A 12,213-nucleotide genomic window follows, 5' to 3' on the forward strand; every position below is an offset into this window, starting at 1 on the left:
TGACAGTGTTGTTATTAGTGTCTTAGTTGGCTTCTTGCTTTCTATCCTTGTGCTTATTATAGGCTACTTCATCATCGGGTATGTTCTCCAATACAAGGATTTCAAACCTCTTGATTTCAGCATCTCCAATACTGCTGGAGCTTGCTGATAGGCCAAAATGGGCTGCTTCATCATCGGGTATGTTCTCTGTTTCCTCTATGTACAAGTCTTGTGTTGCTGGCCTTGGTCCTTATCTCAGATTCAGTAGAATGGTTTGGAAAAACACCATTCCCCCCAAAGTTCAATGTTTTGGATGGTTGGCATGAAAACACAAAGTGAAGACTGCCGTATTTCTGCAAAGAATTGGAGTGTTTAGTGGCAATGCCTTTATTCTTTGCTGTTTTTGCAAGGCTGGGAATGAATCAATGGTTCATGTTCTGTTGCACTGCCCATTTAGTTAGAAAATTTGGTCGGCCTTGCTGTCATGGTGGGGAATTCAATGGGTTTTACCTGGGACAGTTGAGAGTTGTTGTTTTGGTGGGATGGAGGGTGCTTCAAGAAGCTAGAAAGGAAATTTTGAAGAGCCATTACTTTGGCAGTCTTGTGGTCTATTTGGAAGCTTCGAAATGAATGCGTGTTCAAGGGAGTGCAGTCTGATATCTGGGAGCTGTGTGAGCTTATCAAAATTGATTGGGTCATCGGCGAAGGCTTCCTTAAAGCAGCTTCATTTCTTTGTTAATGACTTTGTATTCAATATTAGGCAGGTTAGAGTTTGCATAGGTGGTGATCGTGCTAGCTGAATTTGTTGGAATCTTTCCAACATTGTATTTGTGTGATCCTTGGGTGTGCACATGATTGGTCTTGCATTGGGTGCCAACATAGTTGGAATGTAATATGTAGACAATGATGCAATTTTCCCCAAGCTCTTGTAACCTTCTTCTTCTATTTTAATAATATTTCTTTCCTTTCCTGATCAAAAAAATAAAAAAAAGATACTCATAAAAAAAGTTCAAACCTTATTATGAAAAGCTCCAGAGTCAAAACAAACAACATGAGCCAAACTAGTGCCGTCATGTTTACAACAAAACAATATGCAACTTTGAAAAACAATCATCTAGGATATAACTCGGTAATGGAAACCTCATTCACAGAGGAACTACCAGATTGCTTACTCCTTGGTTGAGTCAATTCTGAATCAAAATCTTGCCCCAGTGATGTGCTTTCAGGAGGATTAATGGTGCTGTGCATGAAAAATGTTGGTTGTGACAGCAGTGAGAGAGTGAGAGAGAAGCTACTAAGCATGAGTACAACTGAAGCCATGGTTGGTCTATTTGCTACATTTTCTTGAACACATAGTAATCCCATGTGGATGCATCTTGATGATACAGCTTGTTCCAAATGGAACGGGTCGGACTGATCCACGCTTCCCAAACTAGTGTCCGAGGTACCAAGCCCACAGAGGAACCTGCACAAGAGTTCAATGGGGAACGGGGAGTCCCCCAGCGAACCCTCCGACGAGCAAGTTTGAAAGAGAGATGGACTGTAGAGATAGATTAGAGATAGAAAGCTTAACCTTCTTATTGTCTTCGACATCTGCTTATATCCTCTGGTAATCATTTCGTTGTCCCTTCCGACCTGGCATCTTGGCCGAAAGTCTGTGCTCTAGCTTGCCTTGTTCATGGTGAGGCCGTTCCGTCTTGACGAGAAGGGGTTATCGCAATAAATGCTGTAAGGGGCTTCATTAATGGCTAATGTGCAGTGCAATAACTTTGTAGGATCTTTGTCTGCTTATGCGGCTTGTCCTTCACTTGCCACGTGTCTAGGTGTCATTGGTTCTTGATGCCATGTTGAGCTCCAACAACGCTGGGCTTTAGTATTTGAATTATGCATTAGGCCCTAAGTGGTGGGCTATACCCTTTATGGGGTTACCCATATCAGTAGTCCCCCATTCCCAAGTGCAGCTTTAGTCCAATGAAGGGAATAATGAAGAAGACGATGGTTGTGAAAGACCGGGGGTCGAAGACCGACCGATAGGTGGGCCGACGGCGATGGGTGGCCGATAGGTGGGCCGACCGCGAAGGGTGACTGAGTGGAGGGTCTGACCATGAGGAGGGCCGACCGTAAAGGGTGACTGAGTGGAGGGGCAAGTGCCAGTGCACGGGGCTCGAGGAGTAGAAGGGCACGTGGTGATTTGAAGTGGAAAAGACAAGGTAGGGGAAAGGGGGCAGTAGATCGTGGTCGTACACATGGTGGAATCCCGTGATGGGGGAGGTTAGGCGTTGGGCCAGAAACGAAAGGGTGGGTTAATATAGGGTGTGGAAAAGGCAGTTTTGGCAGATTTTTTGAAAATTTTCAAGCTGGAAAAATTTAATTGTGACCCTTAGAATACAGGCAAGCCTTGGGCTTTTGGTATTATCCGCTTTACCTACCTTTTTGCGAAGAATCAAAACGTTCCAGAAGTAAACTCTTTTGTGTCGAGTGATATACCTCTGCAACATTTTGTGAACCACCTTGTGCCCGCGTCCGAAGCCATTCGCAGACACACAAGAGAAATGGCTCAAGAGGAAGTAGCAGCCGCAAGGCTTGATTCGTTAGGCGACGACGATGGAGTAGGGTTGGCGGAACAGTACCGTGCGGAGCGAAGGGAGGGGGGGTAGGTGGTCAGGCGGTGCGGGCTCGTCCTAGGACAATGATTGTGGCAGCAAAACCCATTAGTCAAGTGGAGCCGGACCACTAGCACACCAAGTCGGACAGATCCATACTTACAGCAGAGGAGTTGGAGGAAATAAGGAGGAAGTACCAAATTCCCTCGGAGATAGGGTTAAGGTTGCCCACATCCAAGGAAAGGGCGTCGGATGTGCAGCCGGACGAATTTAGCCTGTACGAGGAAGCGTTGCGAAGGGGTTTGAGCCTACCTCTCTGTAGACGTCCCCGAACGCCCTGGGAGGGCGAGTCCCGTTCTGTTCATTTGGGGTCACTATAGCTCAGGACTCTAAAATTGTCACGGTTCTTAATCTGAACCAAAGAGTCCAAATCCGGCAAATCGTTTTGAGAAAACAGATTTTTGAAAGAAGTGCCAAACATGGACTGTTTTGCCAGATACAGAGTCGCAACCTAAATATTTTATTTTGGGAAATTTAGGAAACCCTGACTCGGTGCCAAAGGCCACGTGTCCATCATCACCAAAGTTGCCTCGGCTCGGGAACTTGGGTACGATTGGGGAAGGTCACTTCGTGTGCACCCCCGCTCGCCCGATCAAAGATCGGCCTCTACTAACCGTGATATCAAGTTTTGAAAACATTGCGTGTCCTTATTCCGGTTATTAGCCTAGGTTACTATGTGATGCGCACAACATACAAGTATAGACTGGGTCGCCTGAATTGGAACAAAGCATTTCATGTTCGTTTATTTGAAAGATGGTTTGCTACTCGCAAGTAGGCTTAAAATGCAGATTTTGCCACCCTTGGGTGGGCTTAGAAAAGATGGTTTTGCCACTATCTAGTGGGCTTAAAACAAACAATTGATGATTTATTCCAATCCAAGTAACCCAACCTTCACCCACAGGCATTCAGGCAGTTATATCACATAAGCAAATAGCCTCATGGTAAGCATGCTATTCATGGCAGTCAGTCACACGTATGCAAGGATGCTAAAGCATAAAACTCACTGAGTACTCCAAGCCAAAAAAAAACTCATTAGAAATTCATGCATGATCCTAATTATACAGAAATGCCTAATGCAACTCATGCAAAAATACAACTATAGCAGGCTCGGCTATTCTAAACATGGCATATGAGATGCAACAGCTAACAAGTACTCAATTTGGAATTGAAAGTACAATGCAGTTAGTATGATGCACCAAGCCCGGTGCATGCAAAAAAGATGAATGAATGCAAACATGCTATCATACTGTATGCTAATTGAAATATGCCCTAATCTAACCATCATAAGCAGTTAAATAAAAGGGAAGAAAGACGTGGGATTGGAAGACATACATCACACTCACGCACACTTATTACAACATTGCCCTCGCACAGAGGGTCCGAATAAATAGTATACTGTCCCAAATAATTACAGTCCCGAATAAATACAAAAATCCTAATTAATTTACAAATTAATCTAGGAAAGCTATAAACTGGCATGCAAGCCAGGGATTGCCTTGACTCTGATGAATGATGTATGTTTGGACTGCCTTGTGCGGAAATCTACTGTGATGCCCCAATTAGCCTCTGTTTTGCAATGATTTCTTGGAAAGCGCGCCAAGCCCCAGAAGACTGCTGATTTTTGATTTGCTGCAACAGAGAGCAGGAAAAGGGCATGGCAATGTATTTTCACAAATGTATGCATGCCTCGATCCTCGTGCCACCAATCACGTATCTCGATGCATGATGGCTGAGGAGTCGAATTGCGCAATTCAATATAGGATGAATGCACATGAAAACACAACTAAAACCTAACTCCATCATGGATAATCCGGAGTGTCGGTGACTGGGGAATTGAGACACGTTCCGTCACTCGGAGTACGAAATGCACCTCGTTTCCCGTGCCCGGGCTAACTCCTATCCCGAACACGATGCAATATGCATGACATGCATGAAATGCAACTAAGATACAATCCTAACATACACAATGTTATGGAATGGCATACACGCTGCACGAGGTAATACACAACCGAGCATACACAATGCTATGGATGAAATGGCATACGCAATGCAATAATGGGCTTACACCAACATGAGAGAGCCTCAGCCACACTCACATAGGAGGCCATCAGATGAAAACAAGACAACTCGAAATGCGTGCACGCGTGCACGCAAACCGAGGACCGACCCTCAGGCACCGAAATGCCACTCTAATGAGACATGGCAAAGACATGGAATATGATATGCAAACATGAAAAAATCAATAGCAAAATGAGTGGCAAAATAGCTCCGAAACAAGGCGAAATGACACCCGATGCATGGAATTTCTCCCGAAATGCAAAACTAGGTACATGAAATGGCTTACAGCTATACAAAGCATGCATTATTGGTACATGGAGTGAAAAGGCAGAAGCAAGGCAGCCCCAAAACAAGCATGTTTCCAGTTTATAACAGAGCCAAACAACAAACACAAATGGGGCTAAACTAGCATGCAAAAATGGCCCCAAAAGCAAGCTAATGAAGCAAGCCACACCTGCAGGCCTCAAACAGCCAAGGGTCCTTCAACAATGTTGAAGAGGGACCCAAAATATGATATTTTACAGTTCTGAAAAGAGCCCAAAAACAGACACAGGTATGGCTAAGCTCTTATGCAAGAAATGGACCAAAAGATAGATAAAGAAGCAAGTGAAGGTTGCTGGCCTCAAACACAAAGGGGCCCTTCAACAAAATTGAAGAAGAGCCCAAAACATGGTATTTTACAGTTGATGGCCAGACCCAAAATAGCATATATACAAGCCAAAAATACTATGCAAAATATGGCCAAAAAGAGAGATATAACACAAAGTATAGAAAGGATGTCTCAAACAATGAATGACCCTCAATGAAACATGAAGAGGAGGCCAAAATAAGACTGTTTTCAGTTCTGAAAATCGCCCAAAAACAGAAGCACAATAGGCTAACAAATCATGCAAAAATGGAGCCAAAAGGGAGATATAAAGGCAAGTGATGAATGAAAGCCTCAAAAAGCAATGAGCCCTTCAACAATGTTGAAGAAGGGCTCAAAATAAGCTACTTCTCAGTTCATGACAGAGCTCAAAACAATTTACACACAGGCCAAAAATATTACACAAGAAAATGGCATATAAGAGGGATAATGAAGTAAGTGCACCAAGGAGGCCTCAAACGACAAAAGTCCCTTAATGAAACATGAAATAGAGCTCAAAAAAACACTACTTTCAGTTATGGCCGGAGCTCAGATATACAAGAAAGAGAGGCTAAGAAATGTTGCAAAAAAAGAGATAGAAAGAGGGAAATGGTAACTCACCCTTGTAGACCAATCTTTAGCAACTTCTTGGACCAAATTTGCTGCCTCCTAGCCTCTGAGAAGACCTCCAAGCTGCTGGAAATGGAAGTGGTGGTGTGGTGCTAGGTGATGGTGTGTAAAAATGGTTAAGAACTTAAGGGGTTTTGAGGTTTAGAGTAGAGAGAGAGAGAGAAATTTAATGTGAGAGGCTTGAGAGGAAATTTTCTTAACCCTAAGCCAGCAGCTGGAGCTGCTGATATATAGGCAAAAATGGGGGAAAAAATGGAGGGAAAACAATCCAAGTTTCCCTCCAAAAAGGCCAAAAAGTGAGATATAAAGGCAAGTGGTAGCTTCTGGACCCAAATGGCTGAGAGCCCTTCAACAAAGTTGAAGAGGGGCTCAAAACAAGACACTTTGTAGTTTATGACCAAGTCCGAAACAGCTCACAAGTAAGCCTAAAATACCGCGCAAAAATAGGCCTAAAAGAGCATTAAAGAAGCAAGTGATAGGAGGAGATCTCAAACAACAAAAGGTCCTGAATCAAACATGAAAAAGACCTCAAAATATGACTATCTCAAGTTCGGGTCGGAGCCAAAAAATGCAAAATGAAGGTTCGGGAGCCAAAACACGCAGTTCGGGGCCTCGAAAGTGGGCTGTTAGGCACCGGAAGTGGTGTCCGACCACGAAGTTGGTCTCTCGGACCACAGTGTCCCTCAAAAGGGAGCAAATAAGATGTATGCCAAAAAACTGAGGGAAACGGAGGTGGTTAAGCGGTCCCAAACCGAGGAACACGGCCAACGGCTCCGAAAAATCGGAAACCGTGCTCCAAACGGGCAAAATGGCCTACGACCACGAAACGTAGCCTACGGCCACTGAGAGATGATCTACGAGACCTCTCCCTCCCTTCGAGAAGAGAAAACAGAGAAAACAGAGCCTGGTTCGCAAATCGAGGCAAAGCACAAAAGAGTCCGGAAGTCCGGAGGCAAGGCTCGCAGCCGAGACTCTGAAACTTCTGAACGAGCACAATATGCAACATCACCGAGCGCTCAATCGGTGACGTCTGAGTCTTAAGGTCGGTCAAAAATGGGGTGTCTACAGTTGCCCCTCTTTGACAGAACTCGAAAGTCATAAGTGACGGGAGTGAATGTCAAAGCCCGGAGACGACCCATTTTTGACAAGGCCGAAGACTTAGACAAACATACAAAATAACAGAGATGTGCCCGCAGGCATGCCTGTAGGCAGGGGCAAAATGCAACTGACAATGCAAGAAGCCGAACATAACTTATGATCATGCAAATAAACATGGAGACGTATCCCGGTGTTTAGGGACGTATCCCAGGGTTTGGGGACGTATCCCGGTGTTTAGGGACGTATCCCAAGATTTAGGGACGTATCCCAGAGGTTAGGGACGTATCCCAGAGGTTAGAAAAGAAGGAGAAACATAGGGACGTATCCCGGTGTTCCGCAAGAAATATGAAACATAGGGACGTATCCCGGTGTTCCGCAAGGAATGAGAAACATAGGGACATATCTCTGTGTTCCGCAAGGAATGTGAAACATAGGGACGTATCCCGGTGTTTCGCAAGGAATGTGAAACATAGGGACGTATCCCAGTGTTTCAGAATGGTGTAAGCATTGGAACGTATTCCGAACGCTTTTAACCGAAGGGGGAGAAACATAGGGACGTATCCGGGCGTTTCAGAATGGCGTAAGCATTGGAACGTATTCCGAACGCTTTTAACCGGAGGGGGAGAAACATAGGGACGTATCCCGGCGTTTCAGAATGGTGTAAGCATTGGAACGTATTCCGAACGCTTTTAACCAGAGGGGGAGAAACATAGGGACGTATCCCGGCATTTCAGAATGGTGTAAGCATTGGAACGTATTCCAAACGCTTTTAACCGAAGGGAGAGAAACATAGGGACGTATCCCGGCGTTTCAGAATGGTGTAAGCATTGGAACGTATTCCGAACGCTTTTAACCGAAGAGGGTCTAACCCGTCGCACGCACGAGGAGAAAGAATGATAAATGCAAGTGAATTAGTGCATAAAAATGCAAGTAATGAGCATAACAATGCGAGATAGATGTGCACAATCAATGCAATGAATGGGTATAACAATGTTAGTGAAGTGGGTGCATAACAATGCAATTGGAACGTGCATCACAATGCAAGCATGAGAAGTGCATAACAATGCGGGTGGAAGGATGCATAACAATGCAAGTGGAATGTGCATGACAACGCATATTTGAAACAAAATGCCGAATAAGGGAATACAAGCCTTAACGAGACTAGATGAAAACGCGACCTCCGATTTACCTTTCGGAGGGGTTTGTAACACATTCAGCTCAAAAACGGGCACACCCTGTTCATATTAGAGAGAGATAACATCTGTTGCTGCTTTAATTGCCATTCTGACTTGAAGCAGGCTTAAGCTTGGGGTCGAGATACACTCACACTTCGGAGTAGTGACAAGGGCTGAGGAGGTACATCCGGAGTACAATCATGAAATCCGCTGAAGGTGAAATACACTCAGGTGGCTTCGATTTTCCCTCTTTTCTTTTGCTTTGCAGTCCAGAACCTATATAGCTTCAGATAGGCCCTGATTTCACTGTTCTCACATGACCTGGGTTAAACCCTGCAGTTTTCGAAAGAACAAATCTCATTTTGCACAGATATGGTGAATGGCACGGCACTCGGAGTACAAAACGATTTTATTATTTTTTGAAATCGAGAGATGAGTTTTTGACCAGGTATTGAGCCTACGACTGAACATAGCAAAACGACTCAACAAGGAAATAGAAGGCACACAACCTAGACACATCGAGTAACACTTGAAACGACTCAAAACAAGAATCGAGATAAAACAAAAAGACACGACACTCAGACGTGCACAGGGAGCCTGTTTCACCGGGTAATGTTCCCCACCCTCTCTCATTTGTGATCCTCACATCACTTAGCCCTCAAGCTCTATTTTTCTAAAAAAGCCCTTTTCTCACTTTTTCTCTCATCACACGTCTCTCTATTCTTCAATCTCTCATTTTTCATCCCTCCCCTGGGTGGTTGATGGATGAATAGCAAACTGTGGGCTCGTGCCCCTAGCATTCTGCTAGATTCTTCTTTTCCTGCGCGCAGCTAGTGAGTTCCTCTCTCAGAGGGGTTGTGCTACAACATGATGTGTAGCAAATCTGCAGCTAACATCGGTTGATGATGCTCTGTCGGGGAGTTTGGACGTGGTTAGACCTGTACAGATAAGGGAGTGGAATATCTTGATCCATTCCGGTTTGTGCTTCGCGCTTGGCTTGATACCTCGTTGCTTGGAGGATGAGAGAGCTTTCAGCCATTTTGCTGTTAACTTCAGTTGTGCCTTATTCTGGCAGGTAGAGTGCCCTTCTTGGCAAGTATGTTGACAATGGGAAAGGCAGGAAGCCTGACTCAACTGTGCCAGTAGTTCATCATTTTGACCATTTTTGTTTTAGTTTTCTCCTAAAAAATTTTGACCAAAATGAGAGTTAGATTAACGTGCTTGTTCGATTTTCTGATTTAAAATCATGCAAGTTAGGCTATGAGCACTGAAAATTTTCCTCTTTTGGGTCTAAGAAATGGTCCAGTTTTAAAAATGGAATACTTTTCAAGAAGATTAGTCAACCTTAGTAAAAATTCTCAAAAACTATTTTTGCAAATGACCACTGCTCAACGAGTACGGAACCTACTCTCGAGATGCACAACCTCGGATTCGAAGGAAAATTGCCCTTTGCTTGAGGGGAACTACATGGCAACGGAAAGTTGCCCCTTGTTTGAATGGCACCGCGGCGCATTGATTGGCAACGGAAAGTTGCCCCTTGTTTGAATGGCGCCACGGCGCATTGAATGGCGATGGGAAGCTGCCCCTTGTCTGAATGGCCTTGCAGCGCATCGAGTGGCAACGGAAAGTTGTCCCTTGTTTGGATGGCACCGCAGCCCTTTGTGGGCAGTCCTCAGAGCGACGAACGCAACCAGACTCTCAGATACAGAGAAGACAAAGATGACCGAAACCATCGCATGGACACAATCGAATTTGAATTGTTTTACGGCTGGACTTCAGAATGAAGTTGCCTACGTATCCCAAAGATGAGAATCAAGCCTTATGTAGTTCGGGGTTTAGGTACACTCGGGTATTTAACCTCTCCTTTTTAGGCTCTAACTTTTGCCAAGGCGCCCGTCGCGGGTTTTCGACCTTGCGAGCTTTGTTCTTCTTTCTTTCTTTTTTCAATTCTTTTCTTCTTTTTTTTGATATTCTTTTTCTTTTCTTTTCTTTTCTTTTTTTTTGCATTTTTTCTTTCTCTTTTTTTTTTCTTTTTTTTTTCTTTTTTTGTTCTTTTTCTTCTTTTTCTTGCTCTAACTTTTGCCTGGGTCGCCCTTCCGGGTTTTCGCCCCAGTGAGCCTCTCAAGGGTAAAAGTGTAGCTTGGTCCACGCCAAATGGTTATAGGGTTTCGAAGCCATCCGTATCCAGGAGAGTGGCTGTTGATTTGCAAGAGGACTCATTTTCAGCTCTTCGAGCATGTCTGATATCTTTGCCCCTAGTTCGAGAGGTACTTTTGTTCTAGCTTTGCAAGCTTCTTCTGATCTTCTGATCTTTTTGATCTGACTTTCCTGGCCTCTTGTTCGAGGGCTGCTTCAAATCTAGCCACACAGGCCGCACATCGTAGTTGACCGTTGAACCTTTTGAATTCAAGTTCAAGGTTTGGAAGCGAAGGGGTTGAGTCTCGAGGCTGAGAGCGATCCTAGGCTGCACAATCTCAAGAGCGATTCCACACAGGTCTTCGCAGGACCGCGCAAAACATTTTGTTTTTGAAAGTTTTTAAGAAAGCGACAAATCGCTCGCGCTGAAGATAGTGTGAAACCAGTCTGGATCAAGCCAGGGTCCTTCTCAGTACTTACGCTAACAAGCATGATTTCATTCATTAAGAGCTTAGCACGCCTCTCTTTCTCTCAAATGATCAAAGTTTTGCAAATCCCGAGGAATTTATTCCTCTTCGTTTTCACCGCAGTGTTCAAAAAAGTTTTGAAAAACTTAGGTCGATACAATGATTTCAAGGCACAGAAAAGACAGAGTTCTTTAGTCAAATACTGCCGTCTCATTCAGAACTTCCGACATAACTAGCACAAGGCAGAAGCAAATGCGAGAGCGTGAAGATCACTGCTGTTTTATTAAAAAAAAAAAAAAAAATCTGTTGGCACAACTGGCTCCCTGACAGAAACAGACTCAAAACAAAACGAAAAGACAAACATAAAACAAAATGGTGACGCCCGAGTTAACACCCCCCGGAATCACCCGACTCCTATACAACAGGACTGACTCGATACAACAAGACAGACCCAAAACAACAAGACTGACCCAACAGGACTGACTCGATACAACAAGACAGACTCAACAGGACTGATTCGATACAACAAGACAGACTCAACTAACTCAGTATGAAAAGACTGACTCAAAACAAAAGGACAGACTCAAAACAAAACAACAAGACTGACTCAATACCCAAGTCAGAATGTAGCATTCGCCAACTGCCCAAAACGATGCGTGCCATACGCCATATCTGAAATAAACTGAACGCCGCCCGCAGATGGTTCATCCCTCGATCACATCACATTATCCCCCCACAAGTTCACTTATCAAGTGCCGATAGACTTTGCAGGACCTGGTGCGGGGATGACCCCGTTGTCAATCAAATTTTGTATCTCGTGGCGGAGACGGACGCAATTGTCAGTGTCATGACCGGTTTGTTGATGGAAAGCATAGTACTTAGTCGGGTCATGCTTTGCAGGGAGAGGATCGGGTAGGGGCCGTTGTTCTAATGGTTTCAGATGCCCTTTCCTGAGTAGGACCCCTAGAGCTTTAGACAAAGGCATAAAGAGCGGGGTGAAAACCCTCTTGCCTCGGGGTAGATAGTCCGAAGTTCGGGGGTTTGAAGTGGATGCACTAACAAAGGGGGTGGCTGCTCTCAGTGTGGTGGTGGCGACCATGCCCACGTCTGAAGTCCAAGCAGCTACATCACCGCTGGTGGTTGCATTCGAACTATGGGTGAATGCCCTCTTGGGCTGCTCCTTCTCCTGGTCAATGAGGCCCTGCTTCATGGCATCCTCGATCTGTACTCCCATCTCATGCAAATCTGAAAAGGTAGGGAAGGGGAGCACGATCATTTTCTACATTAGCTTAGGCTGGAGATTACGCACAATCATCCGGATTTGATCCTTATCAGTAGGCCTTAGAGTCATCATCGAGGCCTTCGCCCTCCACCGGGTCACG

General features: G+C 44.7%; 1 pseudogene; it reads right to left on the reverse strand.

Annotated features, from left to right (window-relative positions):
* Nucleotides 1-693: 693 nt before the first annotated feature.
* Nucleotides 694-12,213, reverse strand: part of LOC114279779 (cysteine-rich receptor-like protein kinase 44) — a 59,016-nt pseudogene continuing 47,496 nt past the window's right edge.

This window comes from Camellia sinensis, chromosome 5 (assembly GCF_055761805.1).
Source record: "Camellia sinensis isolate YWXY chromosome 5, ASM5576180v1, whole genome shotgun sequence".
Lineage (NCBI taxonomy): Eukaryota > Viridiplantae > Streptophyta > Magnoliopsida > Ericales > Theaceae > Camellia > Camellia sinensis.